At 39.1% G+C, this 26,132-nt stretch overlaps 1 protein-coding gene and 1 long non-coding RNA gene across 2 annotated transcripts in view; one reads left to right on the top strand and one right to left on the bottom strand.

The window, feature by feature from the left end:
* CA10 (carbonic anhydrase 10) overlaps positions 1-26,132 on the top strand; it is a 178,585-nt gene that overhangs the window by 96,191 nt on the left and 56,262 nt on the right. The gene's annotated exons all lie outside the window — the stretch shown is intronic.
* Positions 2,754-6,492, bottom strand: LOC137485236 (uncharacterized). Its single transcript, XR_011005230.1, has 2 exons — positions 4,097-6,492; positions 2,754-3,946 (listed from the first exon to the last, which is right to left on the bottom strand). It is a non-coding gene; the product is annotated as an uncharacterized lncRNA (long non-coding RNA).

The following is a 26,132-nucleotide window of genomic DNA, read 5'->3' as shown; positions in this document are numbered from 1 at the left end:
CAGTGTCACCAAGGCTGCTCTGTCCTCCTGTGGGACAGACTGGTCCCATGCACAGCACCAGAGTGCTGTGGAACCAGCAGTTCCCCTCTGTCTCTGTGTATTCTACCTGAGCAGCTGCAAGTGTGCTCATTCTGGTATTTTGAACATGTTGAAATTGTCTTTTCCCTTTTTTGTAGCATTGGTGATCCATTCACAGAGTTTTCTGCCAAGGAAATAGTTTATAGAATTCATTAAAGCACTTTCAGAGGTAAAAAGTCAGAGTACCATGGGAAGATAGGGGAAAAGTCCATTCTTCTAAATGGGAATTTTGTGGTGATTCATCATGCAGTTCTACTTTATATGATTTTCAAATGGTTAGCAGTTTTCTGTATGGTTTAAATTGGGTTTAAATTGGGTTTTATTCTGCGGTTTTTTTATTTATCTTTTTTTGTTTTGTTTAACCTGCATTTGTCCATTGCTTGGTTTACACTTTTTATGTAAATAAGCTGCCTGATTGTGAACTAGAGAGAAATTAATATTTTCAAATATGTTGGATATTGTCTGTGAGCTCCCCTTGCATTTTTATTATTTTGTCAGCTTTCCAAACCAATATTTTTCTCTAGAAAGATGCTACTTAAGAAATTAATATCTGGGAACAGAGGAGCCAAATTACAGCTTTGCTTAGGTGAACATAACTGCTTTTGATGCAAGTGGGAGTTTCCCTTGTTTATCTGGTGTGTAATTTGGAAAAGTGCATTTTGCATGTAATTTGACCCAGGTTTTCCTACACCATATTTGCAAGATAGAGGGAACAAGCATGGAAGGTGTCAAAGTGTTTATTTGGTACTTACCCCAGCCTGAGAGTATAAACTTTGAAGAGTTTTGCAGCCAGAGACGTGGAGCTCAGCTCTACCTCAGAGGGAATTTTCTGTCCCAGGCTCATTTCAGCTTTTCCAGAGGTGCCCAGTTGGTATCTAAAGGCACTTCAGGGTTTTAGGCTGAGTTATGGAAGGTGCAAATGACAGTACTTGCCTATTTTACAAGCAGATGATGATGATGATAAAGTGTTAAGTACTTACAGGGTAGATTTTGAAATCTACCAAGATGGCTTTGCAGCTTCTCCATGGAAGTCTCCCGATGGATAAATGTCAGCTCCACCTTAGAAGAACAGTTGTCATCCTCAAAGTATTCCAAGTGCTGGTGTGGCAGGGGACGAGGAGGCAGCTGGACTGGAGCTGGGGCTGGAGCTGGGATGTAGCTGTAGGATCATACCTGCTGGAATGGGTGAGGAAGGATGGAACCTGCACACAGGTGGAGCAGGAGCTAAGAAGCATGCACAAAACCAGGCATCCCACAGCAGGAGCACAAGATGGATGGGGTTATCATCCTTTATAGGATGAACACTCATTTTATTTGTGCTGTGTGTGTATTCATGACAGGTTCTCAGTGCTGAGGATGGGGAGGTGCCTGTGTGGCTCCCAGTCTGTCACAAACATTCCTGTGAAGCACAGAGCAGCTTCATGGACCGGTACAGAAATTCAGAGTGTAGAGCTTAATTGGAACAGTGTCTATGTTTCACTGCCAGAATCAAGGCTGCTCCTCTCTTTTGTTTCATCTTCCCCCCTTTCTTCCTTTCACAGCCCAAACACTTGAAGAGGATTTCAAGTTAATTTACATCCTGCAGAGGGTAAATGGCAGAAACTGTTTCTTACAGTTCTGCATTAGGACTGACTTCTGTAAGTTTTGCAAGGAAATTATTATTCCATCAGGAGAGATATATTCCTTTGGAATGGAGTTACCCTTTGTTACCTGTGAGACAGCATTTCTCTGATGGGCCTCATCTTCCACTACCACCTGGGTGAGGTGGATGTTTGTACCTGTCAAAATGTACTTGGTTCATGCTGTGAAAAGTAATTAGTTGGACAATGGAGCTGCTTTGAATTTACATGTGTGACTCATCCCACAACCCTTCCTGGGATTGTGGGATTGGGCCTTGGATTTGGGAAATGACTGATAAATATTCTTCTAAACACCTATGATTTCAGAACAATGCATGTTGCTGAAATGTCAGCACTTGTGAAAATGGCAATTTGTTTACTAGGAAATGAAAAGAATGAGCAGCTTTTGATGGTCAGGGCAGCAACGTCTGTGTGCTCTTGAAATTTCTGAAAAATATATTCATATTCCGTTCTACTTTGCCTGTGGTTCCCACACACATGTGGCACCACTGGTAATATCTCTTTGGAGAATTAGTCCTCTGGGTAGATTTTGAAAGGGTGGGCCCAGCATTAATATAAACTCCATTAACTCTAGCATATTTTGATTTGCAGAAGTAATAATGGTGATAATGGTTTATATAGGGCTGAAACCACTTTTTTTCCTTCCTTATACAGATTATTGCATTTATTTCAATGCATTTTTCAAATGAATAATGAAACACCAGGACATGACCCAGAAATATCTTACCGTTATCTATGAATAAAGTGTTGTGCTTTAGCATTACAGATTAGTAGAACTGAAATGTTCCTGTAACATATCCACACATAATTTGACACCAACTAAACATCTTTTGTGACTTGTGAAACACTAAGTTTCCACAGACTGTGCCTTTTGTGCCACTAGCCTCTTGTTAACAGGATTAAGTTGTGCTGTCAAGAGAATGTAAATGTTTCCAAAGATATTGTAGGATATTTCTGCCCAGTACTCCATTAAGAAATGAGGAGTGTGCTGACTGTACTGCATGTTCATAGTGAGTTGGAACCATTTCACATCTCTGAAATTCAGGTAAGAACTGTTAAAATATAGGTTGTACATTACTAATTCAGAAAAAAATAAACCAACCCATAATATGAGTTAAGCCTATTTGAAATCCCTTAAATATAAACATGTACTGATGTAAATCCGTGGATCTATAACTACAGTTTCACTCTGACACCACAAGTTTACATTGTTCATTGAATTAATACAGTGCTAAAAAATCCCCCATACAAATGTTTAGGAGTGTTTGGGTTAAACATGTCACATTACTGAGCTGACAGACTTCAGCTTTGTTGAACATTCACAAACCAAACCTATTTTCTCACAGCTGTCTGGAATGCCAGAAATCTGTGTTTTTAAAGTATTCCCATAAGATCCTGTTCCACTTCTCTGTTCATCCTATCACTGAATGCATTGTTTTATGCTCAAGCTTCTCTTTGGTAGACAACTGACTGATTTGCTGATCAGAGAGGCACTTGCAAACCTGTCATCTTAGAAATACAGGCATTTCTAAAGCAGCACATTCTGCCCATTTTATACTTTTTCCTAATATTCCAGTCTAAAATTGGTGAACTTGATGCACAATCCCCACCATCCCATTTTTAGCCCATGTAAAAATAGCCACACTGATGTTATGAGCTTGAACAGGACAGATTTGCAGTTTTTCTGTATTAAGTATGGTGAAAGCTCTGTCAGCAATAATATGTTGTTTAAGAAGAGACATATTCCACACTAGAGAAGGCGGGACCATCAAAGAGAGGGCAGAATGTCAAGGCAGTGTTTATATTTCACACTCCTCATGTTTATATTTCAAATTAGAAGGCTTGAAGAAATCTGGAGAACAGATGTAGTTCAAGGAAATGCAGACAAACAGGAAAGGAAAGATAGTATGGGTTTTCAGATAACTGTGGAAAAAGTTATTTTAGGTGGCCAGACATGCTGACAGAACTGCCCATGAAAATGTTCTGCTGGCTGTGTGTAGAACTTCACTGAGCACTTGGAATTGCTTCTCAAGGAAGAAGCTTGACTAGCAGAGTAGTCCAGTATAAAACTTCTGTATCAAGTGTCCTGCTGCAGCCTTGGCAGAAACCTGTCAGGGTGAAATCCCAGCTTCCTCCTGCCCCTGTGCCAGCTGCACTTTGAGCACTCACTGCAGGGGTTGTTTCTGCCTGTCTTTGTCTTGGAGCAAGGTTAAAGACACAATGCAGATCTGGAAAAGGCAAAATAGGCCTCAATCAGCAATTCAGCTTTTAGAACTCTGGCCTCAAAAGTAGAACAATATAAAGAAGGTCATATGAAAAACAGAGGGGAAATTAAGGAAGAGCAGTAATAGATTTGGGAAAACAGAGCTATTACCCACCCCTTACCCAGCATTCAGGTTTCATTCAGGCTGCATCTGCTGTGCGAAGAAACATCAGGAGAAGCTCAATGGGAAAACCATCTGTGAGATAATTGTCCATTTTTTCCTTCATTTCACCTATTTTCAGTGAAGCTTAGAGACCCAGGACCAACACTCCACCAGTAAGAGCCTTCCCCTTATATCCAGACCTTCTGGCAGCTGGAAGACAACTTCTGTCTCTGTGACCATGCTCAACCACCTAAAGACAATACCATTTCCCACTGCCAGAGCAGAGCACCACAGGTACAAGTAAATAACTTGGCGAGTGAAACCCCCTTGTGAATCTCACATCCAGTTCCCTGGGCAAAGGGGATGCTGTGTCCACCAGGGGCTCACCAGGTCTCACAGGTGAGAATGTTCTGTATTAATAACACACTCCCCACCTGCACAGGTGGTCATTTAAGGTGCATTTCTTATTGTGTTCTCAAGTGCCTCCTCAGACCTCTCTCCATAGCAGGTGAGCCCCTCACACTAGACTCTAAAAATTTTCCTGATAAAGGATCCCTTTTCACCTGCATGATCAGCCCCTTATAATCCAACCAAGCCAAGAAACTTTCTCATACTTATGAGGGAAAAAGGAATCTTTTCTCACTGTAATGACTCCAAAGCCAAGGGCATGCCCTGAGATACCAGTGGCAAATCAGTGCGCTCCTGAGCAGATTTGTCTTGACAGTCCTGTGTAAAAATCAGAAATAAAGCCATGAGTTTACACACTACACAGCTGCCACAGTACGTGATGATGGCAGATTTAAAAAAAAAAAGAGACCAAAGGGAAAGAAAGAGTAGAAATTGAGATTACTGGGAACTTTTCAGAGCTGAATAGGGAAAATAAAAGCCACCACTATATAAGTTTGGCAGTGTAAAACTTTACAGGGAGTTGTGGAAAGTTTTAGAATGATGAAATGCCGATGAGCTGAAGCCATAGGCCTGTCCCTCTGGGGTTTGCCATGCTCATGACATTTTGGCAGCAGCTGAATATTCTTACTTTTATCCATTTTAAAAACAAGTATTTCATCCATAAAGAGCAAAATTAATTGGAATTCTGAACATAAAAATGTCAACAGTGGTTCATCCACTAGCCTCCTGTGGAAACAGTCCTTTCTCACTAGAACTGGCTGTGTGTTACCTGTGTAGCCCTTCCAGTTTCATCTGAATTTGTTTCATCAGACTCTTGATGAAATGCTCTTCAAACAGCCAAGCAGGTGTTTACAAAGGCTTCATTTCTAATTACTGGTTTGAAAAGCAACATATACTCAGTCATGTATTTTAGCCATTGCATCATTTATATGTATTTTTTCATCAGTGGTTCCTCAGAAAGCCAGCCTGTTTTTATCAAGGTTATTTTTCAGTATACATTTATATTGGGATGCTTTCCTATGCATTTATATAGGTATAGCTTCTTTATATATGCACACAGTGTAAAACAAATTTAAATAAAAAAGTTGAATTTAGCCATGGTGTTGGTTTTTGCAGTGTTGCTGCCCAGCATGTTCAAGGAGAAGGGAGCAAAGCAAAGCATTAGGGGCTGGCATCATGTATACACCAGTGCATGCACAATGGATATTAAGATTACTCCAGATTTATACTATTAGAAGAAAAAGTAACATCTTCAATCTTGTGATCTCTGTTCACTTTCTTTGTGCTCCTCTGCAGGCTGCTGGCATCCTTTAAAGCTCTCTGAAGCATCAGCTTGAGAAATGCATTTCCAGAGTGAGCTGAGATGGCAGATAGCTACAGGAAGAATTTTAACAGTTGTTAAAAAAATAAAAGATGATGGGAGTAATTCTCTTTGGGAAATAGCTTTATATATTTCATAGCACCTGGGTTAATAGCTGCGATGCCCAATCCATGTTAGCAGTCCCCAGGCACAGGAGAAACACAAATAGTGAGCAGCTGCTTTGTGGAGGCCACAAACACATCATCAAATATTAAAACAGGGTTCAGAGGTTGTATAATGGAGATTTACAGAGCTAACAGCAGTATCTTGGCTGGTTTCAAAAACCCCCCTGCAGTCAGGCTCCCTAAGGCTGCTGCTTGGCCTAATTTGATTCCCATAGTTTCTCTTGGACAAAGTAAAGCACCCAAAAGTTTTAGTTTGATAGTCTGGGAGGGTTCTCACTTGGAAACAATACAAACTTACCCTAGGAAGCCTGAATAAAATCTAAGGGTCACATTATGTCCTTTGGAGTTGAGGCTAAAATAGGGAAATATGTGAGAAAAAGCTGTCCAAAACTGGTTTTGCCAAATTTTTCCCATTCCCTCTTTCAAATAAGGAACACAGGGCCTGTCGTTCCATCTGTTTTGAATCCGAAGCTTTATGGATGATTTGGGTTTTTGATAGGGGGACCTTTTGAGATGCTCAGAAATTCCTAAACTGGGGCAATCTACCTTCTTAGGAGGGTTAAAATAGAAGCATCAGCTCTGCCTACTCCTTTTGTCTCCTCCTGCATCCTCGGAGCACATTAATGCAGATAATACAGCAGAGGAGGAGCAAGCACCACAGCTTCCCAGGATACAGCTCCATTGTTTCCAGGCTGCACCTGTTCCACAGAGCAATAAAATACCAGCATCAAAGCAATAATGCTGTTTTTATTGCCCTGAAGAGTGTGGATACCTGCTGGCATTTTATAGTGGGGGGAATGGGAGAGGGAAAGGGATACAGAGCAGGAGCAAGGCAGGGAGAGAGCCCTGCTTGAGGCTGGCATCCTCAGAGCTGGCAGGTGAGTTTTGCAGTGCTGGGAAGATTCAGTGAGAAATAAACTGCTGATGGAGCACACAGGTTTGGAGCTTTGGAAAAGTTGAGTGATAATGTGTTGTCTGGATAAATCTGTAGGTTCTTCTCTTTCAGTTAGAAACTGGCCCCAAACCAAACTGTCCAGGTCAAACAGGCCAAAATCTTAACAGGTTAAAATCAAATCTAGCTTTAATAAACAAAAAGTGTAGCTCATCTTCACTGACATTTTCTTTGCTCTTTGTTTAAAAGAACTGGATTTTTATGGGACTATTTTTAACTTCATTATCTTATTTGCTTTTTAAATATGGCTGAATACAGAATGCTTGAAATATGCACTGGAACCATATTAAACTTTAACAAATAAAAGTGCTAGAGTACCAGAGGTTTAGTGTTAGGCTAAAAATGTTAGGTCTGGAAAAAGGAACCCAGGTTTCCATTTTTATTTACTCACATAGCATTAATAATTAATCTGGGTTTCTATTAAGGAAGACTTTGTTGTTGATGGAAAGGATAAAAACAGCATGCAGAGGGTCAGTGAGGCCAATGTGACATGGTGTAGACTTGCTTAGTCACCAGCTCGTGTGATAATACAAACTTCAGAAAAACATACAAGTTCTGCACAAGAATCCTTACAGGTCTTTGGCTTTAATCCCTGATTTCTATACTTTACCAGCAGAATGAATAATTGTTACCGTTCTGCTTTTGTTTGTATTTCCTTGTAATCCAACATACTCTGCACTATCGAGATGGGATTCAAACAATAAGCAAGGAATAAATGAAAGCAGCTACCATGGCACCTTTATTATTTCTGTGATTTCATCAGTTGACACTGGATGGGTGGGACAAGATAAAGAAAAATTGCCACACTGAAAGTTATGAGGGGAAATTTAAAACTTTCTGAGCAGCTGAGATTGTTTCAGATGCTGATTCAAGTTTAAGTCAAATGAAATGTTATGTGTCTGCTCTGATCCATCCCAATAGCTCCAGGTACTGCTGCTAAGTGTTTTTGTTCCTAACATGCTCAGATATGGGGAACTAGAGTCCAATTTAGCCCTAGATCTGTATAATAACCAAAAAAAAAAAAAGTCTTGCTACTCATGGGCAGGGTTATAGAGGCAGGATGGCAAATCCTGTGCCTGGCACTACATCCTACTCAGAGGAGTAATGTATCACAGCTTCTCTGCCCTCAGGTAACAGTGCCAAGGCATGGAAATGCTTCTTCTTCTCCAGTTGGTCACTTGAGTATCTCCTTAGAGAGTTTTGCAGGCTGTAAATTATAAGAAGGCAGTAAAATAGTAAAAGGCAAGACTAAGACTTTGATCCTGGATTACACTGCTGAGCCATAAGAACAATATACCTAGAATTATGGGAAGAAATAAATAGAAAATTGAGGCTGAAATCAGGAAAAAAGTTTCCAACAGTGAGAGCTAGTAGGCTGTGAAGCTGTGAAGGAATCTCCCATGTGATACAGTTGATCCTCTTAGTACTTAAGAGTCTCAAAACTGAGCAGGGCAAAGTGTTCTGTGAGGAACATCCTGATGAACTCTTGCAAGCTGATCTTGTTTTCTTCATGTACACAAGGCACCATGGCCTTGAGAGGAAGCCCCGTTCCTCTACTTTCCTTGGCAGTGATGCTCCTTAAGTTTGTTATTTCATGAGGTTAAAAATATTCAGCTGAAATATTTAGTTGCTCTCTCACTAAATGAAGTCTTCATCAATTGGTACCTGTCAGTGTCTGATACACACAACAAAGGGCATTTATTTTTCAGTCAGAAATTTCTCTCAGCCCCACTTCATATGTTTTTCCTAGGAACTCGGGGCTTGTAACATCCATCTTAAATGTTTTAACCTAAAATGTGTAAGTGGGCTCTGTGTCCTTTTCTAGAGCAGTTTATAACCATCTCTATTTATTTCTTTGCAGTTTGATTTTGCAAGTTGAGCCTCCATAGCACAGGGTGTGACAGTTTTTATTTGGTTTTATTTTTATTACTGAATACAAATGTAGAGTTTGTCTATAATGTTACTGCTGCCCTGCAGCTCTGGTAGTTTTTTTATCCTCTGTCTTTTTAATGATTATGTGTAGTTTTTCTTCCAAATGGCTCTTCTGCTGTTTACTGGAGTTGTGAAGTATTTACCAACTTCATAAGATGTGACCGATGAATAAGCAGAAAAAGGGATTTGATTATTTAAATTGCATGGAAAAATATGCACACTGTCAAAACAAAGAGTGTAGGATTGTATTTTCTCTTGGACTCTAAAAATCAGGAGTAACTGCATTGGAAATAGTGGAGTAATATCTCTGCAAACCCAATTTAAATACCAGTAAAACCAGATCTCCCAATCTGATAAACAAGGATACTGAGGTTTAAAGATGACATTTTAATTTGAAAACTGTTTACCTTTGACTTGCTGTCAGGCTAAAAGTAATTAAAATTGGCATAAAATATTTTCCAAATCCTGGTTATTTTCTTTCCTTTCACTACACTTCCTATGATCAGTTTTTCTCATTTTATGTGGACTTTTTTGCAGTAGTGATAGCATTTTGCCATTATCGCATTTATTATTCATTGTTTTGGATATGATACTGCACCAATTAGCAAGGATCTTAGGGAATGTTTTCATACCAAATCTGCTTTTAAAGTTTCCTTACTAAGCTGGGTATTTGGAGGTGATTGAAGCGTGCTGAGGTTGGGATTGGCCTGGGTGAATCAGCATAAACTGAGTAACACAACTCAGAGTACTCCAGATTTATACCAATGCAGCTGAGTTAATAATCTGATTCCTAAGTGGGATTCAGCTCCTGTGATTGGAATTGTTGAATTTCACTGAGGCTGCATCCATGAAGATAGATGGGCATTTCCAGAAGCAATTTGATCAAAAATGATAGGTGAGCAAATTGTACACTGTAGGTACCATTTGGTCTCCCCTAAGTGTAATGGTACAGAAGACTATTAGTTTAAAGCAAGATAATTAGGTATTAAATAGCAAAAATAAGATTACTCAGAAAAAAGTAGACGACACAAACCATCTCAGAAAAAAATCTTCTAGCCTTCATTTGCGTGCTATTTATGCCACTGCATAAGTATTTATGCTACTGCATAAGTATTTATGCTGTAGATGAGGTAACTGGTGGAACTGGTTATCTTGGCTACCTCCCATTCCAGTCCAGGTGCATTGAGCACAGTGCAGGACATGGTCACTGCAGCCCTAACGAGTCCTGCACACATGAGCTGGGAGGTGCTCCTGGAACTGTACAGCCTGGCCTTAAATCCCAACACAGAAATGTCTCTGAAATATTATGTCACTGAGAAAAAGGCCATAGGTTGATTCAGTTTGTTTTTTAAAAGATCCAGATTTTGTTTATTAATAATTTTATATTGTTGCTGATGTACAGTGCAGCTCATAAGAAAACAAAGTATTCTCTCTTATGGTTATCTCAAGAAAAGAAAAGATAGCAATGAGGGTCATCTGATTATATTACACTTCTGAAGTTTAGAAGATTTTCCGATTGTATCTATTGATAAAATTACTTGAAGCTGAGGATTAAAGAGAAAGGTTTAAATCAGAAAAGCTGATTTAAGACTGAAGATCTTTCTTAGCAGCATCCATTTAAAGTTAATCTTTGATCATCTGTGAAGCTGATTACCTAATATATAAAAACCTATAAAAATATCCTCTTCTATTACACAATAGAAATATTGTATTCTTTCAAGTTCAGTTGATCATGAGTAACATTCAGAAAATCTGTTAAGAAAACATTAGTCAGAAATGTAACAGAGGGTTTTATACACACCACGAGCATGGAAGGAGGGAAGGACAGAAAAAAGCTTTGTCATTGTCACTCTCAGAAGTGAAATGGAATCCCAGGATCACAGACAGGGCTTGTAAGGCAGAGAGTTCCTACTCTAAAGATAGTGAAGGGTTTAATATTTAAACATACAAGAGGATCATGATATACTCTTACAGTCTGTCTATTGATTACACATCCTTTTTCGCCCAGATACGTAATACCCCAGATATTCCTTGATGCATCACTGTGAAAGTAAAACCAAAAACTGTTCAGCTTGCTAGAGTTTCTCACTGGGCCTCCTCAATATTAGCTTCCTGCAATCCCCTCAGTAACTGTGTGATTTCAGCTAACTCAAGTCCAGTTACCCACAACAGCACCAACGTCCACCTGAGGTCGAGAGCATCCCTGCAATCTCTCAATAGCAGAGCTCCGAAAATTACTCCACTGCAGGGTCTCTTGTGAGCATTTCTGCCTGTCAGGAGGTTTATACAGAAAGTAGGAGAAGTTTCCTGAAGTTTTCACATCCACAGACTTACTGTAAATGGAGGGCTTTTCATAGAATCTTTTTACTGACTCCCCAAAACCAAAGGGGGTGGGGGTGGAGGAAACAAGATGGGCAACAAAGGCAACGCTACTGATTAATTGAATCCAGGCAAAGATTAAACACCTGAAGAGTCATTTCTCAGTTTATAAATCACTTTGTCTCCATCCTTTCACTTTGTTTTCCAGGTTTGTTTTGAATGATATTAGAGAGTTAAAGTCCTCTCTGCTCCCATCCTGTTTGTATTCCAAAGGTTCAGTTAACAGTGCACTGTGCCAAATAAATTTAAGTCCAGAACAGTCTTGAGCAATTAAGAAAGCTGCTGGAGTATCTCATTTTCTATACCTTCAGAGTGTTGCCTTTACTTCCATTTATAAAACAAAACAGAGGGCATAAAACTGAGACTTAGGGTTACTTAGCAGGAAGACAAAGTCTTGCTTGCCAAAGATCAAAGATTTCCCATTATCCATATGTGAAACCTTTCCATGTGATTTCTGTATGAAGCTGTGACAAGGTGTTTGTCATGCCTCCTGTCACACAAACCCATCACACATTTGTTTTTCATGTCCATTATGTGGCCCTTATCTTGAAATTAAGGGGCAGGCTTTATTAGTCTTACATCTAGGCAAGCTTTGGATAAGCATTTTGAGGGGAAAAAAATCTCTTTTCAACATCTAATTTGGACAAAAAAGATTTAAGTGTAGGATATTTCTGGGTAAAATGTTTCACTGGCAGATCAGCAGTGCCTTTTGCAAAGTGTTTTCATGTTGTCAGAAATTGCAGCTGTTGAGATGATTCCATTTTTCTCATTAAATGTGGCTTGGTTGACACAAAAATTCGTCCTGGGAAGTGCATTTTCTGAACTCAGGTATGATTAAAAACGGTGTAGGGGTGCAGAGATCCAGTCAAGGGAATCTTAATTGTTGGACATGAGGATAATGCACTGCTTACAGGGCTTAATCTTATGAAAAGATAGAACAGGGGTTCCCAGGCAGGAATTACTGGTTTATGTACTGAATTTTCCCTATGAGTAGGTTACTTCTTCTTTTTTTTTTTTGGTTTTTTTTTTTGTGGTTTTTTTTTTTGGTTTTTTTTTTTTTTGTTGTTTTTTTTTTGTTTTCATGCTTAATCTTAGGGGTTCTTTTTGAATTTAGGAGGCTTGGTATCAATGAGCATTAAATTCAGTTTTATGGCATTTGTGAGACTTGTTTTCACAGAAAAATGCTCTTCAAGCCATAAAGCTACTGTCACATCAGAACAAAGCTGAAAATGCATATCTGTTTTCTAAATTACTTGGACTGTTTAAAGAGTTCCTGTTTTAAATAGCCCAAATAATTCCCTTTGCTTGCTTAGAAAAATAAAATCTAATTTATAGTAATTAAAGCTTTAACCTGATTAAAAATTATCTCCATCATCCTGTATTTAATACCCAGCAGCTTTGCTGCTGAGGCAGTATTGGTTTACGCTGAGAAGGGATTGCTCTGTTGAACAGGCAAGTTCAGCAGCAGATAAAGTAGGGAAACAGGAGCAGCTGAAACTGAAAAAGAAGCTGGTAATTTTAGTAGTTTTTTAATTCCCTGTGAGTTTATTTGACCAGCAATAACAGTTTCATGGGGGAAAAGGGAGAATATACTTCAGAAATAGCTCGAAGTGCTGGAGGGTTTTTCCTCATGCATGACATGGAACTAGAGCAAACTCCTGGAGGCTCAGAAAGCTCCATCCTGTCCTGGTACAGCTCTTTTACAGTGACATTTGGGGAGGATGCTTTTGGCTCCAATTTCCATGTCTGCACTTGCAGCCAATAAAACCAAAAAAACGTGAACTGCAGTAGTGCCAAGATTTTCCAAGAGTGTTGACTCCCAAACTCCAAAAGAAAAGGAAACATGTTAAAATTTGCTACTGCTATTTTAGCACATCATATTTTTGTAATTGGAACAAACAAGTGGAAGTTGTGGAATACAGCCCTAGAATTCCACTTTTTAGAAAGGGATGGTACTATGGGATCGCTCTGGAATGAAAGTGTATTAAAACTTAATTATGAGACATAAGTAATGACCTATTAGCACAGAAAGTGTTAGGTAGACAAGGGGTATTAATCTTTGTTATTTCAATAGGAAAAGGGGAAAAACCTCCTTTTACCCTTTTAGATTTCCATTCTAACCTTCTGTATTCCTTTTGAAATTTAGATTTAGGCTTTTTTTCTCTTGAACACTAGTAGAAGTTGTTGGAGCAGAATCACTACTCCACTGCACTGTAGTGTTGCCTGCAAGTTCTTACTACTCTTTCCACAGGATCAGATACTATGAATTAGATTTTATGAATTACAGCCTTGCAGTAACCTTTCAAAATCAGAGGCATTTCAAATATGTGATTGGGATTCAAACTGTCATCTCATTAAGTTGTTAAAAAACGCTTCTTGGAGAAAGGACAGCAAATAGGTTGAAGATATTTTTACCATCTGCCATTACCTAATTGTAACTCATGTTTCATGTTTCAAAGGAATGTAAATGATGCTTTTTTTGAGCGAATTGGGAGTTCATTAGTTAGAAACAATATCCCATTTCCCAGAGTCACAGATCCTACAGAGAGTAAAAGGAGATAGATAACCTCAGAGGTACCTATTTTATTCTAGATTTCAGTTTCCAGTGAGTAAAAAAAGCAAGTCCAGGGTATCATATTACATTATAAACTGGAAGTATATTAAAAATAAATCATTCTCATGCATCATATCTTGCTTTTTAAAGGAAAAATATGCATTTAAAAGATTTGTTCAATCATAAGTCTGCCTTCTAGCATTAGAGATCAATGTGCAGTCTGATTAAGTTGTGCTCTATAGATTTCTGCAGTCAAGTTTATCAAAGAACCCATTTCTCTTCCTCTAACGATGCTTGAACACTAAGTTCTTCTCTGAAGTACTTTAATTTTCACTTGGTCATTACAAGAAGACAGTAACTTAATGAACTGCAAATAGGAGACGAAAGTAACATAAATCATTTTTGCATCCTTTTTGTGAGATTAGCATAACACTTCTTTCATCATTTGAATGCCTCCAGTGTTTTCTGCACATATGAAGGTAAAAAATTAAATTATACTCCATTTTTTGTGATCCAGCATACCAATAAAAATATCAAACCATTAAAATAATCAAGATAAGTTAATGCTAGAGAACTTTAATATTATTTTACATTGTGCTACACTAAGTGTTAAGAGTGAGTTTCCTGCTGAGATAAAAAACATTTACCATTTATCACAAATAATCAGTGAAAATTTGTAAACTATTATTCTGTGAAGCCCTGCTCCAAAACACTTATTAGAAAAATATAAGCCACTTGTGTCTTGCCTTGCTGCTTCTGAATGAAGCTAATATTCAGGACTCTAAAATGAGATAGTAATTTAAGATTTTTTTTTCTGGCCTCCTGTTTCTGGCTTCTCACTGTGCATAGTTTTGTATAACCTCAAAAATTATGTTACCATTATATTTTTCTAAAATAGCAACTAACTCAATCATGCCAAAAAAACCCAAAAATAATCACATCCAAAGGATTGAAATAATTGCTGATGTCATTTTTCTGGGTTAAGTGCACTGGTCTGGAATCTGTTGCACTGTACAGGCAGTTGGGAGCCAGCAGAAAATTAGGATTCTAGGGGACGTGCCTGACAACAACAGGCTGATGTGCTTTGGAGACAGCACAGGAGCAGTAAAACCTGGCCACGTTTGGAACATGGTGCAGCCCCAGCAGCAAAAACCCCTGGGAGTTTTGAGAAAGTCCCATTGTTTCAGAGTCATTAAAACATTTCTGCAAATTTCCAACTTCGGTTCTGTGCAAAAATCTGCACTAGTAGCAATAAAGAGAAGGCAATGCCACATGGTAGGAGGGCAAATATTGCTTAAAAATAATGATATTAAAATAAAATAATGAGTGTGAAGCACCTGCTCTTTATGCCAAGGGAGTTCTCCCTGGTCTCTGGTACTTCAGAGAGAGGAGCCACTCCTGCTGCCACTCTTCCCTCACCCTCCTCATCCACCTCTGTGCTCTGAAACCAAAGGTGAAATTTTCTCTGACAGTCTTTTTTTTTTTTTTTAATGCTACACTAATTTTGCATCCCTATTTCTGTTCCTACAATCTGCCTATTAGTGAAAAGTTCTCAATATATTCAATTAGGATATGTTCTCAGTAGCACTGGAGTGCCTGTTTTAATTCCTGGGTGTTGCTCATAGGGGATGAGGTCCTTGCATTTGCCATGTTCTGGAAAGGCTCTGACATATATGTGTAAATAAACTGAATATTTCTGGTCACTGGAGCCTCTTAACCTTGTTGTTTTTTTTTAATGGAATTAAAAGATGGATTTAATTGCAAATGAATTATTCAAAATTGTCATTTACACTTTTGCAGTGTAATGGTTTGAAAACAGTAAGTATTTTTAGCAGAAGTGCTCAGTGAAAACTGAAAGCAGTGGCTAAAAAGGGATTTTATGTAACTTTTGGAAAATAAGAGTTTTCTGAATTTGGCTCTGCTATACTTCACTCTATTTGAACAGCATCCTTATAAAACCAGAATGAGAAGAAAATCACTGCAGTATCTCTGCAAATGGGTCCCCCAGTGGCTTTAGGAATTTGTTATTAAACACAAACTAACATTTAGGGTACTGAGCATCCTCAAAATGAAGGAATAAATCCTTAACAGGCAATCCTGTGCAATCACATATACAGCTAATTCTCCAACAATAACAAACTGTTTAGCTTCACATGTTTTAATGTCTTTTATGCATTTCTTTATTTATTTATTGTAGAAAATTATTTTAGTAGTAGCTCCAGTGGGAGCTATTGCACAGTATGAGGCAACAGAAGCAGCTTAGTCCTGGTGAAGCACCTTTAAACATTGTGTAGTATTTTTGAACAAACATAAAGCTACTTGAGATTTCAGTTCAGCTTCATGAAACTCTCTACAAAGGCAGGATAAAGCAGTTCTTTATTAGACTTCTCAGTTGCAAAGAGACAAATGCTGTTACTCCTGCTCCCACCTGGGATTTGCTCTAATAACCATCAGAGGAGGAGGAGATCTTTCGCCTTTAATTCTATGCAAATCACTGATATTATCCAGCTGTATTTAGGACTGGATCTAATCCTAAAACATTAAAAAATTACCATTATTCTTTTGTGTATTTTTTGCAAGTGAAGACTTCCCTTCAGCATTAAAATTTCATTTTTCTGAAATACATGCAGTAGCAACTGCAGTGGTCACTGTTAACCAAAAGATAAGAAATTGCAGTTCTCTATGTCACTCTGTTGTCATTATCATAGAATTATAGAATGGCTTGGGTTGGAAGAGACCAACAGAATTTCACCTCTGAAATGCAAGTAAAGTGGTAAGGATTTAGTCCAGATTTAACTGTATTTTACTGATTCTGTAATTTAATTACATCAGTGATTTAATTTTCCTAACCAGCCCTTGTGGAGAGCTGGCTAGGCCTGTGGCTGTCAAACCACTGCCCCAGCCCCATGTTCAGACAACAAATAAATGCTGCTGTGATTCCACCTGATTCCTCTCACACATTACTCTGAAGAGGACTAATATTTTCTGGTAGTAATTCAAAGTATAATCTATGGAAAATACACTTACTCATGGGTAATTGCAGACAGAGCTTGTCTAACCATACCTGCAGAGTTTGTAGTCACATGAAAGCAGAATAATTCATGGAATCATAGATTCAGGTATTCTCCTGGATCCTGGCCAACATTCTTGGCTCATTCTTACTAAAATACTGTTTTGCTGAAAAACTGAGATGACAGAAGTGAAATGGGAGATGGTGGAGTCCCATAATGTCCAATGCACTTACTGTGCACTATGTTATCTGTGTTGCAAAAAAAAGAAAAAAAAAAAGAAAAGAAAAAATAAGTGATGACAATTCTTCTGTCATACTTAATTCTGCAGAACATGGCCTTGGTTTGAAACCCTCTCAGGTCATCCTGAGAAGAAACAAAATATGTGCCTAAACATTACCAGCTAGGATAGAAGGAGGGGAAAAGACCTCTCCTCATTCTTTTATATCCCTCTTACACCCTCATCAGGCAAGTTAACAGAATTTTTGAGCAAATACTTCTCCCTTATTTTTTGTTCATCCTTCCTGAGAAAAAAATCCCAACCTCTTCTTTCTGGGGAATAGAGTTTGCATTAATTGCTGCTTCAAACAGCATACACTTAAACATGGAAATTCAGTCTGAGATGAGACAGTAATGGAAGTCTTGCCCCCAAAAAGGCAACAACTTATCTCATAAAGATTCTATTGCAAAAGAAAAGAGACAGAGAAAATATGCTATGGGGCACATAAAGAATCGATTCCAAACAAAATGTGTTTCAGAGATTTCCCACGAGGCATCAGCAACTTCTTAATGCAGCTCATTCCGAAATTCCTCCAGGGACCCAGTAAATAAAGGCAGCTCATTCTGCATCTCCACAGGTCCATGGGAATGAGAATATTGAAGTGCACTTGAGGATGCAGAGAGGTGCCCAGAGCTGCCACAGCAGCCCAGGCACAGCTGACCATTCATTGCCTTTCAGCCTGACAATTTAGGCTTGAGCAAGGGTCAGAAGTCCCTGGTGCTGCTGGGGACCATTCCCTAATTGAAATTTGATGGCAGTCAAGCAGCTTATTGCCCTGGATGCCCAGGACTGGAGTCAGGGATGGCTAAATGAGCACAAAATTCTCCTGGTGCTGCACTGTTCAGTCACCTCTCACTCCCAGGTCTAAACTCATCCCAACCCTCCAAATCCAGCAGCAGGCAGAAATCCTAATGCATTGCAAGGCTCTGCAACTGATACCAGGCTGTAACAATTACTTCACATTTGGAAAAGGTGCTTTTCTATTTTATTTATGCTTATTCATTCAGTTTTGAACAGCTGTAAAGAGAACCTGGAAGCAAAGAGTGAGTAAGAAGGGAAAGGCCCAGTGCAGGGCTGAATCCAACTACATTAAATATTAAATTCTTTCTACAATAAATGGGTTTTTGCAAGCTCTGTTGCAGGCTCTGTAGCAGAAAATCTGATTTGTCAAGACAATCCACAAGAACTCATCAAACAAAGTGGAACATAAAGAAAAAAAAATATTTTTATAAACTTCCTAACATGGAAACATGAGATCGTTCCAACTCCTGTTTTCTGACAGTTTAAAAAAAATACAAACCCTGTCGTAAATTTAAAGACTTTACACTGTGAAACAGCTTCTGAACTTGAAAGGTAGCAAAAAAAAATCCATACAAGTTCAAAATACACAGTCATTCCAGACTCCTGCAGTAGTAACTGGATCACACACACACATTTCCTTAAATCTCTTCTAGGGGTTAGGGCTGTCTGTAAATATTTTTATTCCTCATGGTATTCCATATGGGACAATCACACAGTGAACATGTATCCATGTGTGTATCAATATCCTAAATGTACTTTTTTGCTGCAGAACAATGGACAGTATTTTTAATGCCAAGAAAGATGGCAAAGGAAGGAAAACTAATGAACATCTGTAAGTGACTAGTGTTAGAAACTGCACACAAGTCAGGATAGGGTTTTTCTCAGGTGAACAAGGATAATATATCAGTATGAAAGAAATGTTTGTGAATTAGATGTGAAGTCCAAAAGGAGAAAATACTGCAGAAGAAACAATTATGTTGAAAATATTCTCTGTGGTTTGGAGAACATTCAGTGAAGTGATCAGGTCATTCCTGATGCTTTGTATATTGATGATTCAAGAATATTATAAAATTATATTTTTTAGGATAAAAGAGATGCCTGTGTTTCTTATGAATTCTAACTCAGAAAAATTTTTATGTGAAGATAGATTTAGGTAGATCTTTAAAAAATTGGGCATCAAATCCCTCCTGAAGTTCAATAACATCCTAATTATTCTAATTTCCTCAGGCTTCCCTGAAAAACTCCATTTGTTACCCATAGAGCTGGTTAGAAGTTCTAAGACCGTGAAGAACTGAAAGCAACAAAAGACTTGTTGACTTTTTTGGCCTAACACTGACCAGTTCTCTTGCTGAAAAAATGAATGAAAAGTCACAGACTGATTATAGAATTAGTCAACATGAAGCCTGCTAGAATCTCCTACCATGAGGACATTCTTTTATGCCACAGTCATTAGGCAGAGCAGTGAGCAGTTGTGTTTACCTTTACTGTCAGTTAAATACCAGAACATGGTATTTCCTTGAAAATCCCACAGATGGGTTGATCATCAGCACACTGAGCTGTGCTGTGTCTCCAGCAGCCATAACTGCAGATAGGCAATGCACATAAACCTGAAAAATCCCTTTCCTACTCAGGAAATGTCTCTGCACTGGCAGCCTGCAGCTGCTGCTGCCTCAGACCAGCTCTGGCTGAGGAAATGCAGCAGGCAGGCGTGCGGAATCCAGCATTCCAGCAGCATCCGACTGCCAGAACCCATTCTGTGTTGCTTTGAAACCTGGGCAACCAGCTGAGAGACAGGGATTCAAATGACCTGGAAGGAAAATTTGGCTGCACTGAAATCCATGATAGAAGTCTCTTTTTCTTCAGCAGAACCAGGATATCACTCCTGGCAGTTGCCAAGCTGCTGTTTGTATGGAAGAGTTTTCCTGCTGAAGAGAGTTGATTTGGGGGAAGGAGGCTGTTTCTCCTGGAAATGATTCTGTAACTGAGTCCAGACCTAGAGAATTCATCTCAAGCAAACCCCTTCCACCTTTAATTTCCAAAGGAAACTTGAAAACTTGCCTTGCCTAATGCCAAGGAAACGAGGCTTCTTTTCCAGCAAAAAACCCTCAACTTGGATACAATTTGCAAGCCAAACCAAGCTGTTAGAAAGGGGAGATTTGATGAAATTGTGCACTGAGCTGTCGACAGTCCCTGAGGAAAGGGTTTGCATCCAAATCTGTGAGAAGTCAATGGTCAACTCATGCTCCTATTAACCCAAATACTGCTAACTGACAGTGCCATGGATGCAGCATTAAAACTGGAGAGCTCCTGGTGTGCAGCATTACTTGCTGATCATTAAACAGCCTGGCTGGAGCTGGAGGTTCCTGGCTTGGGCTCAGCTGCCGTGGATTCACAGGAGTGTCCTGGTGGCACCAGCAAAATCCCGACTGTCCCCATCCCTCCTGCAGTCCATGTGTGACACAAAGATAAGCAGCCCTCAGACAAGAGGAGGGAAGCAGTTATATATCTGCAGCCACACAGAAAACTGCTAAATATTAAGAAGAAAATCCAGTTTTCTGTGCTAGTGAGAAAGTAGAGGAGCCTGTTATCCCCCCACGGCTGCTGTGGCCTTCTTGCACCTGCACCCTGCAGCTTCATCCAGATTACAGCAGAAATATTCCAAAGCCAAGGAGGTATTATATTCCTAAGGTCCCATTTGGCATTGAAAACCCTTCTCTACTGGAAAAGCCACTTGTATGTGTCAAAATTCAGCTGGCATGTTTGGTGACCACGACCAGCTTTTGTGCCACCACAATGAACTACCACAGCCATAATCTTCTTTCCTGTCTATTGCATAAAGTGTCAAGGGGTTTTCTGTCATGATGGAATAGATGTTGTGCAAGTTTAGAATCTGAGAGGTTTTTTCTAATTTCATTTTTTAATTGTTTCAGTTGGGGAAAACTAATCCCTATGCTATTGGAAGGAGTTAAAAGAATAATAAATGTTCTAATACCTGGATTTGAGTTTTAATTTTGTAGGCAATCACTTTACTATTAATAGGCTACTTTTCCCTATTTGGTTTTAATCCTGAAAATATTATTAAAATAGGCTGGAATTTTCCTTCCTAGGCCCTAGTTTGTCTTTCACATGCGGTTTCATGTCTGTATGTAACAATTCACAAGTACACTGATAGGAATACTTATTATTCCAACAAATAGGCTATTTCTGGATAGAGTTACCCAAATCTAGTAGACAATGCATCAGACCAAATCACTGGGATTGAGTTGAATTTTATTAGAGTGTTAACCTCTGAGCTTTCCAGACACCGTGTCATCCTTGCTGACAAGGAAGTAGCAGAGATTCAACCTCTGCCTTTATTTAGTTGCACCCACAGTGTATTTTACAATAAATGTATTTGCTACTAAATGCAATAAAAAATCTACAAATTTATTGAAGAACTTAAGGCACTCAGCACTTCTCTGAAGAAAGAAACTATCTATGGAAAAACAAAGCACAAGTTTAGAATGTGGGAGCAAACTAGTTCCAGTTGATTGCTGCTGTAATACTTCAGTTGTCATTGGAATAATAATTACAACAGAACTTCAGAGGTATTTGAAAATGGCTTGAGCAGACTTTAAAAATGATTAAACTGGTGGAGCACACCCTGCCAGAGAATGTTATGGTGATACTGGATTGGCATAACGTGTGCAAGCAGAGAATGGCAACATTCACTAGGCTTGGCTCTTATTTCCCTTACTCATGTAGGTGTCTGCATAAGGGTTGGAGGCTTTCTGCAGTGCTGCTCATTTGGGACTGAAATTTAGTGTTCCTTTCGCTCCTAAAAAATAATCCCATTTTTCAAACCAAGAGAAAATAGTGTGAATTATTCGCTTGGCTTCATTATTATAAGATACTTTATGGTGACACCAGAGAAGTCATTATTTATAAGGTATGGGATTATCTTTTATCAAATCTTTTATCTTCTTGTAAATGTCTTGAAGCAATGAAGTGAATTTTGAATCATCCAGTCAAAAGTGCCCAACAATGATAAATAGTTGCATTATTTGCACACAACTGCAGTGTTTCTCTCAAAATTGTGTATTAACTTTTACTTCTGCAAAACAAGACTTTTGATAGGAATTTTTCCTTAAGTGCTTCACTTTATTGTAACAATGAATATCTACCCTGCAGTTTAGAGACAAATGGAACAGAAATTAGGACTAGAGAGACTGTAGGCTTCTGCTTTTGAGAGAGAGTGAACCAAAATTAAAACACAGATTCAAATGTAAAGGAAAACCTATTAGAAATAAGCTAGAGTAGTGTGAGGGAGAGAGAGAGAGAGACTCTGTGTTTGTGTGTGTGTGTGTGTGTGATCAGTTGTGGGAGTCAGTTTAACTGCAGCTGTCCAACTTGGGCAGATTAATGCAATGGAGAGAAGGTGACTTTCAAAACACCAAACCCAGATTTCTCTTCTGGAATGAGGGCTAGAGCACAGCCAAGGGTACTGTAACATTGAGCTGGAAAGCTCATTTTGTTCAAAGATAAAGTGCTCATCTGCTATGTTACTAGATATGGACAACCCAAAAGAGACACAGGTAAAACCTGGTGAAATCTTACTATTTAATTGTTGTTTTACCATGATTCAGGTAAGATCGGAAGTAATTTTCCTAGTTTCTGCAAAATATATTTTCAATTAATTACCTGCATCATTACATGGTGTTTCAGAAACAGTGCATTCCTCACAACATTAAAGGCTTTGTCTGAAAGCCAACCTGGCAGTTGAGTCAAGTAATTTCTCACTTCTTACTAGATCAGGTCCCATTTTGTCATTGTCTTCACAAAGACATCAAAATTACAACATATTTCTGGTTCAAGTCTTTAAAAACATGCATCAGGCAAAATGAAGCCATTTTTTATGTTATGTTTTACTATCCCATCTTCTTTGCAGCTGTAAAATTCCTGAAGAACATCAATACAGATTTTGTATTTGTTTGGAGGCTGGGATTCCTTCCTTTGAACTTCCAGCCTTTCTGCATGTCCTCAGACATGGAGAAGGCCAGAACACCACAGTTTAAATTAATGCTGCTGCTCTACTACTGAGAGCAGAACCAGGAGCAGCAACAACAACGAGCCTGAAATGGTCTGAAAGCAAAACCAACAAGGCATAAACAGGAGCATAATTTAGTTAATACCAGGCAAAATATTACTGCTGCAGTAAATGATGAGGGGATGTCTTGCTGATTTATGTCTCTGAGGAGCTCCAGAATGGTGACGGTGTGTGCTGTATTGACAGGTTTGTGTAAAATTCAGCACAGCCTGTTAAAATGCAACAGCAAAGACCAGCCCATCTTTACTGCTATTAGTAATCTACTTACTGCTGAACATGTGAACAGAGTGTGCAGGAAAACAAGGTATTAAAATGTTGTTTAGATTCTTCTCCCCGAGCACCAATAAAGATTTACTTATAAACTGTTTTTTTTAAGATGGACTAAAAATACCTATCTCTTCCATTTACATTCTAGACATCAATAGGAAGGAAGGTAAATTAGTGTTCCTTCTCTGACATCCCTGCTGTTGTGGTCTTGTTGGGGTCAAATTAATTAGATTTTCAAAAAATATCAGATGGCTTCTGTATGATTCCCCGGGCTGTTCATGCACCTCCCCAGCTTTTTAAATCTATTTCCAGGAGATCACTCATTGATTTTGAGGAGAATTAATAAGCCATTGGTAACTGTATAATCACCTGCAGCTGCCATGATTGCACTGGTTAGACTTTCTAATGGCTAAAAGCAGCAAGTCAATATTTCCAGCAAAAACATGCACGTGTTCACAACCTAGTCCTATAAAATCATCTGGAGTTCTGAAAATGTGCATCTACTTCAGAATGTCAGTTCAGCTCCCAGGCATGCTTTCAGAGCAAATTCCTCATCCCCACTCACTGAGATTCAGTTCATATCTGGGGGACCACATAATGTGAGAGCAGAGGTGGAAAAACCTGACATCACTGTGTGTGTGGGCAGCAGCATGGAGGGGGATGTGGAGGGGTGTGCAGGGGATTTCAAAGGCACCTGAAAAACACACTTCTCACAGCAACATCCTCATCCAGCAACACAAAACTTCTGGTATTTGGAAGAGTGTCATCTCACCCAAGGTCCTGTAGTTAGGAAAAGGTTTCCTATCACTAGTGAGGAGTTTCAGAGGCAGAGAAAGAGAGCAGAATCATTTTGGAAGTATTCTGATTTCTCTTTTTTGGCCATCAGAATTCTATTGCTGACATTTTATCTGGGTTGGTTAAGTTAGTACCTGGCTTTGCATTTAAACTTTGTGTTGAGGATAAAATATAAACTGGAAAACAACATGTAATCATTTAAAATAACCCTCCTATGGAGATGTTGCTGTGGCTGGACAGTTTTCAGAAGCAATCTTTGGGGATGTCTGGGCAATGTTCTGGAGTTTATAATACAGAGATGGGCTCAGCTTCAATCTCCTGTTATTTCATTTGCTTTCCTCTTGAGTTTGGGGAAGCTCTTCCAGCAGGCAGCAGGCAGCAGCACAGAGACCTGGCATGCAGTTTGCATACCTTCTGGAGACATTAGTCCAAATCCTGTTATTACCCTTAGGTGTTTTGCCATTTATAACAAAGAGGTAGAAAATTATGACTTGCCTGGGTGAAAGACCACCCTGGAAAGTGCCTTCAAAATGCCTGTGATCCTGGCCAATTTAATGATGTTTGCAGCAAAATATTGGTTCTTCAGAAATGCCTTCATAGGTAGCAGGGAAAAGCCTTTAGCTGTTTAGCTGAGGAGCATCTGGAGCACCAGGAACTCCATCAGCGCTGGGGAAATCATCCTAATCTTCCCTTTTGTTTGCACTGACATTTTTGTAGGGGCTCTGCTTTTAGCACATCATTGATTGAGCTTGAAATAGCATAATCAACTCAGTGGGAATTCCCAGTCATAGATTACAGCCAAATTCTGCTTCCAGTTACAGCTGGCTGAGTCCACATAATTTTTCTGTGTATTTACCTCACAGTGTCAGGAATCAGAATTTATGATTCTGCATTTCCAAGGCAGCATGATACTTCGAAACACTAGATAGTAATTACTAATTGAACTTCATTTTTTAACTGTAGGTTGTTTTCCTCCTGAAGAGACATACCCATTATTATTAATTAACATTACTTAATCAGGATCTTACTTTCCTTCCGATTTACTGGAATACTTTCTCATGCTTTTTCATTGAATGCTTTCAAAGCATAATTTTGTTTCCGTATATTCCACTTCAAATATATCCTATATTTTTAGTTTATAACTGCTTTTCCCTTCATTCTTTTTATTGCTTTCTTCTCATGGATATTTAATTCAGCTGTGCTGAGCTTGGCTGGCTTTTGGGAAGAGATCTATGCTTAGGGTTGAATGCTTTTCTCTCACTTTACCAATTATAGTTATGGAAGTTGTGCTTTAAATTCAAGGGGTTATTCACACCCTTTCTCAGATTTTTATTTTAAAGTTAAGCCCTCTTTTATGGGGAAGTTTTCCTACTAATATCTGGAGTAGAAACAGGAATTCTGTTGTTTTTTATCACTGCCTCAGTGTACAAGCCTGATTTCCAGCATGATAATAAACATGGCTTCTCAGTTCCTGTCCTGCATCAATAAAAAGAGCACCAGGCTCCATACAAACACACGTCAAGATGTGGTGTTACATTTTAGTTAGATGGTATGCTCTGTCTCACCCCTTGAAGATGTACAGTTTATCCCAAGCCTGTGACCCTCCCCTGAGGTATCGTGTCAGTAATCCCACCGGCCCAAATCTTACTCTGCACCCACTTGGAATCTCCCTTTTAAGTGTGCCAGGGAGACCAGGCTCTTTTTCTCAGCCAACTCGGCTCTCAGCCCCTCTCTCCCCCTCCACTTTCCCCCTCCTTGCCCTAGAAACCATGCTGCTCCCGGGGGTAGGACCCCAATAAACCCTCATCTAATGAGCACCCTCAGAAGCCATGGGGAGCCTCCTTGCCTGCCTTGCTGCCACCAGCGAACTCACAGCCTAGGGGACACCCCGGGGACACCCCTCAAACTCTCCACAACAGCAAGAGGCTTCCTTGAGTCCATTCCACTTGACAGAAGTTATTTGATATATATTTTTTTAATGGGGTCTGTTTAGGCTGTGTTACATCTCACCTGATGTTTATATGGTAATGCTTAGAAACTGGTTTACTGCATGAAATGTAACATACTTTGGTGCAGTCATCTGTATGTATATGTGAGGAGG

This window comes from Anomalospiza imberbis, chromosome 19, assembly GCF_031753505.1.
Source record: "Anomalospiza imberbis isolate Cuckoo-Finch-1a 21T00152 chromosome 19, ASM3175350v1, whole genome shotgun sequence".
Taxonomy (NCBI): domain Eukaryota; kingdom Metazoa; phylum Chordata; class Aves; order Passeriformes; family Viduidae; genus Anomalospiza; species Anomalospiza imberbis.
The sequence above is the reverse complement of the archived record's forward strand: the minus strand, read 5'-3'. Positions and strand labels throughout refer to the sequence as shown.